Genomic DNA, 6,160 nt, shown 5'->3' on the forward strand with positions numbered 1-6,160 from the left:
ACTCCTCAGCCAGCTTAAAACTCACCAATATCGTCAGCCACCTTAAAACTCACCTTAAAACTCACCTGGCAGACATCATCCTCATATCAGGGGACAGCCAATAAAAAAATTGGGGTAGTGTAATGAGAGAGTTTAATTCAGTTGTGAACTATTTAAATACTGTTTGTAAATATAAGTCTTTAAAGGCGCAGAGTAGCTGGGTTTTGGTTAGGAGATTTATTCCTGAGAAAAAACACATTAAAAAAAAAATTTATGAAAGTTTTTAACAACTTGTTTTAATGTTTTTATGCACATTTAACATTTATAAAATGTCTTTTTTGTAAATATAAAATCTATAATAGATATAAAACACTTTATAGCTGTTTTATATAAGCAAGTATCCCACAGATTTACACTTCTTTGCTAGGTTTTTATAAGAAATAGGGTTAAATATATTTGTTTTAAATAAACAGGAAGCTCTGGAAACTGGCTTATAGTTTAAAAAAGTTTGTTAAATGCAACCAAGCAGAACTGTATGTGCAGACAACCGTAGGAAAAACTTCTGATGTCTACTTCCTAAACTTATTTACATGGGAAGATTTTAATGTCAAAAGTCATAAACTTTGTTGAAAGAAATCAATGGCACTGTGATGATTTAGGTTAGCTGAGAAGATTCTCCCACAAGATGATCAAAACAATAATAGTTTCACACTGAAAGTTTTGGACCGAAGTTGGGAGTTGATATGAAATTTGTATTTAGATCAGGCTCTGCATTATCTTAATGATACAAAATGTTTGGTTTGAGACCATCTATAAATAAGAGTTTTGTCATTTTGCTCTTAATTTTGATGGATAGACCTCCCCTTCAAAGACTATCAACAAACATTAGATTCATAACACATAAGAATAAATGTGAGTTATGAAGCAAAGCAGGGCAATATTTCAGCTGCTGTTTGTAAACAGATGAAGTTGTTGCATAATTCAGCTTGCAAAAATCCTTATGTAATATAAATTCTACTTTTCACTTATTGTTCAATTTAATTGGTGTCTTACATATCCTGGCATAAACACTGTTATGAGCTTTGATCATACTGTAGTTTTACACCTTGAACCTGGAAGTGTGGGTATTTTAAAGACTGAGGGGCAGCTTGAGCTATTTGAGAGTTTGTTTCTTCAAGTCTGTAAGCACCCTCTGGATAACTACATGATCCAGAGGCAATTACTTGAACATTTACATCCACTGACTTTTTAATTGTTTGTGAAAATATTCCCTAATCACATTTTCTATCATGCAATCAAATTACCAGATTTTGGTGAACATTAAATAGGAATTAAATGTTCACCCAGTCCTAATTCCCATTAATTGAGTGGCTTACTTTCTATGCAGGTTGTAGATTATAGTAGAATGCTGAGCCATATTTTTTCTTTGTGCTCTATCACAATAAAAGAATAATGATGTTGTATTATTATTATCATATATGTATCCGAACAACTTAACAGACCAAGGTACAACCTAATCTATATCCAAGGGAATCCAAAATTTACTGGTGATCAGAGGTGACCCGAGCAGGGTGCGGGGCCCGGGGCAAGTCAGTCTGTGCGGGGCCCTGACCCTGGGTGTGAGGAAGCTGGAGGTGGAGTTAAACTGTAGTTAAATATCTTAACTCTTGTTACTATCATAACAGAACATTATACTGAAGTAGAAACTTAAGACTCAAGGGCCTAGTAAAACACTACAACTAAAGGTTTGAATTTGACTTGGGCAGTTTTATGTTTGATGTCGAACCATAAGGCCTTCATCATGCCTTCCATTGGTGCAAACTTAATACTGTCAAAGCCTTGAGAAAAAAAGTCAAGAAAAAAAATCTTGTTTTCCCAAACTTGCTACAGTAAAAGAATTTGCATGTAGTGTTGGGAAATAAATATCTGTTCATAATGCATCAGACGTATATTAACAATGTTGCAAAGGTTGCCTGGAAGCTGCCAGTATATCCCTCCTTGAGTTATTCATCTAGGACAAAGACATAATTTTCTATGAGTGAAGATGTAATTGCATAACACTACAATAAAATAGTGTAATGTGCTGGAAGTATGTTTTGGCGGGTGATTATAATAAAAAATTACATTATAGGGTGTCAGCTAATTTACATGTGATAGAAAAAATGTATTCATATCAAATCAATCAAAAATACAACATGATATAAATAATTGTGGTTTCTCTAGGCATATTTTTTTTATACATGCACTTCCCATTTGCTATATAATACAAAATACTACAAAATAATGGTCTACTGAAGTAATTCTAGTGTTAACTATCATGTATTTGACTACTATTGTATCTTTCTTCTTAGAAATAATGGTAGGAAAAGCAATTTGTCTGAATTTCAGTTTTGTGTTTTTCTGCTGCTAGGTTCCTCCTTGTTTACTCATACACTCCCATCTTAAACATCTTTATGTTTAAAATAACGGGAACATGGTGATTATATCTGATGACTTCTGAAGCAAGGGAATGCCATCACCTGCATATACTTTTCATTTGGAAGCAGAACAATTTTAATTGAAGTCATTAGGAACAGCATGTCCTGGTTACTTCTGATAATCAAGCCACTTATGTTTAGGTATCTAAATATAGGTTAGGGTGCTTGATGTTAAGCATCCAGCTTTGATTTTTTTGGGCCCAGTGTGAAAGAGAGAGGCACGGTAAAAGTAAAATTCCAACCTGTGCCCTCAGTTACCCCATTGTGTGTGTGTGCGCGCGTGTGTGCGTGCACACGTATGCACCATATATGTCATGTGATATGGAAATTTAGTTACTCCAGATTTACACCAGGGTAATGTGAATTTGACTCATGTTCTTTCAGAGTTGTTAAAGCTGGACACTGATACACAGCTGCTTTCTCAGCTTTGGCAGTATTAGCATCTGTGTTGTGTCCTGGTTACTCAGGCTAACATTATTCTTGAGATAGGAAATAGGAAAGATGTAGTTAAAAGTGCACTCTGGGAAACAGATCCTGTGTCTTGAAATTCCCAACCTTCTCTCCCAACAATGAAATAAAAAACTTTCTTCTGGAGTCTAAACTGTCCTAGTCTTTCAGAAATATTTCTGTTCATCTCAGATACCCATGAGCTCAATATTTTTTGTGGATTTAATCACATGGTTTTTTAACCTGTCTTTTCTTACTGGGTGTAGCCATCAGTTTCACTCTGATGATGTGATTAAATGACATCCCCAAATATAATACAGAGAATGGATCCCAGAATTCCTGTCTACTTGCCAAACAGCACCTACAGTTGTATAAACTTTAGCCATCCACAAATGTACCAAGCATATTTTCAGACTACATTTAGAAATCCACGAGTATTAGTAATGTACCAGGGCAGTAGGGAAGGGTGTAATTTACATTAACCTCCTTTCTTTTTTCTTTCCCACGCAAACATTTTTTCCTTTACTGTTTATGTTCCTTGTAACTGAGGTAAAATGCCAATTAGAGGTAAAAATTCCAAGATTCCAGGATAAGGGATTTTTTTATGCCTCTCAAGTAATTTTTTCAAAGTTTAGTGCCTGAAATCAGATATCTAAATCCACATTTAATTAAAGTGTCCTCATTTTTAAAAGCTTGAAGCATCTTTAACTCAATTTGCTCTGCACTTCTGCAATGAATGACCACCTATTTTATGGAAACTAACTCTGGGGTTAAAAGCTGAATTTTAGATGTGCAGGTTGGATTTTAAAAAAATCAAAATATACAAAAACTCCTTGGGAAGGTGGTCATATAACACTAAAAATATTGACTGGTTTTGTTTTTTTATACTAGAAATGCTGCATAGTCTTAATTTGTACAATGCTTTGGATCAAATATTCAAAGCCAAGAAGGGATTTATCCTTACAATTCCAATTGTAATTAATACTAATTAATCCTTGTCAATAAAATTTAGTTATGTGACAATAAGATGATAGAAATGATACTGGGAAGTTGCAATTTATTAAATAAATATTTTATATCCGGTTCTTACTGGATTGCATAACATAATATGAAAAGTTTAGTGTGTCTTTCAATCATAAATCTGTGTGATATGGTAATCCTCTGGGATGGTTGAATCCAGACACTTTGGAACAAAGAAGTGCTACAGATATCATCAAATTTTGTAGCATTTTTCTGGTATTAATTAGCAACATAACTGGATCTCAAGATTATAATTTAGGTTTTAAGGTTGATGGTATAGTACAATTTCTTATAGAAAGAATGAACATATGATCTTATAACTTCCTCCTATATCCTATCTTATCCAACTGGTTTGTAGTCCACAAGTTTTGGGTCAAGTTTCAAGGTAGACAGTTCAGTTAAATTTTTGGGGGGGAGGGAGAGGAGCAGAAGCCACCTATTTATTTGTAAAGTTTCTTGCATACCTTGTGTGCCTTAAATTTTCAGAAACATTGGTTTCATAGGAGATGCTTAGATCTTGCTGAAAGAAAAAAAAGAAAAGCATAGAAAAAGAAGATCTAAGTGGGAGAACTTGGTATGAAGCTTTCATTCCAGGCTGCTAGTTAAGTGTTGGACTGTGCAAATAATGACTGAAAGTCCTCAATTGTTCAGTGGCTCTTGTGGCCTGATTTGGTAGGCAAACTTTATTTCCTTGTTATAAGAGTCCACATCACAAAATATTACAGCATCACTGACAGTTCTAGTAGTTGGGACAATGAGACATTCCCATCTAGGGAAGGTGTCTCCCAATCTCAGAATAGAACAAGACTGGGAGGAACAGATCCAAATGTAGTGTGATGATGCAGCTGGACCCCACTTTCTACAACGTAATTCAGAAGCTCTGGTTCCCCACAGAGTCCAGACCTCACTATAGAAGCACCAAGCCGAGAGGACTTAATTTTTAAGTCTCTGAAGCTGAGAGGAAGAGGCATTGTTACTTGCTTCAGAGACTTAAAAATTAAGTCCTCAGCTTGGTGCACTATTCTATGTCTCAGTAGAGGATTTTTAGTTTATGGAGCTTTCAATACAGCATTAAGATGTAAAAAAATAATATGGAATAAGGGTCTGTTTCATACTCTTTCCACTGGAACCGTGCATGCTAATTTTCTGAATCAGTGCCAACACTGTACGAATGAAAAGAGTAAGAAAAACATGGTAAGTGTCCAAATGTAGTGGAACTGGCAAGAAGATCTGCTATTATTGCAGGCAAGAACATTTGGGTGACTCAAACTCTGTGTCTCTTCAATGACTACACAGAGGTCACTTGGAGGCCTGATCTCACATAACCTTTATGAATGACAGTGGTGTCGTACTCTGAGGCAGAAATGATGGAAATGTACTTTCTCATGCTTAAGGGCAGAACTCAACAGCCAATTTTGGGTTGGTATAAAATGATATTTAGTTCAAATTTGTAAGGAAACTGCTAATATTAATACATTTCCTGACCCTGTTTCCCAGGAAAATTTCAAATTTTTCTGGTGAGGCAGGTTTCTGTTAGAAACTTGCTTGGTTTACTGGTCTAATCCATCAGAAGAAAAAACTAAAACTGATCATAAGGAAAACTAAAAATGACCAGTTTAGGCTCAGAATCCAAATCCAAATGAAAATATTAAATAAACTGACCATTGGTAAAGAACACATTAAATGTTAAATATATCTTACCCTGAAAGTGTTATTAATAACAGAAGTAAGCTTTAAAACTTATGATCATAATGTACATTTAAATGCAATAGAAAACTGACTCAACTGAAATAAAACCAAAACTGAATTTATACATCAGTGTTACTAATAAGTGATAGTCTCTGGTGCTGTCAACCCAGCATATTTAATAAAATTCATATGTAAAGAAATGAAGCTTGATATATACTTTTCTTGTATATTAAAGGTGATAACCTAATATAGCGAATCATTTTGATTCTCTCTTTAAATAAATGCTGCTTACTAACTTCCAGTAAGTTATCAAACATTAGTATACATTACAGGTTTTACTAAGCTAAAAAGTGTAGGAGATGCTCTACGCAATGCATAGAAGTCATGATCTTTGTCAGAAAGGTCTTGCAGGTTATGGGCTCCAATCCAAGTAAACACTTTTACACTTGCATAATTTACTTTAGGAGAATAATTTTACATTTGTTGCATTTCATGGTGAAATTTTTATATGGCTGATTTTATGACATAGTTGGCTTTATGGGACCGTG

The sequence above is a fragment of the Crocodylus porosus genome, unplaced genomic scaffold (genome assembly GCF_001723895.1).
Source record: "Crocodylus porosus isolate Cpor-Errol unplaced genomic scaffold, CroPor_comp1, whole genome shotgun sequence".
NCBI lineage: Eukaryota > Metazoa > Chordata > Crocodylia > Crocodylidae > Crocodylus > Crocodylus porosus.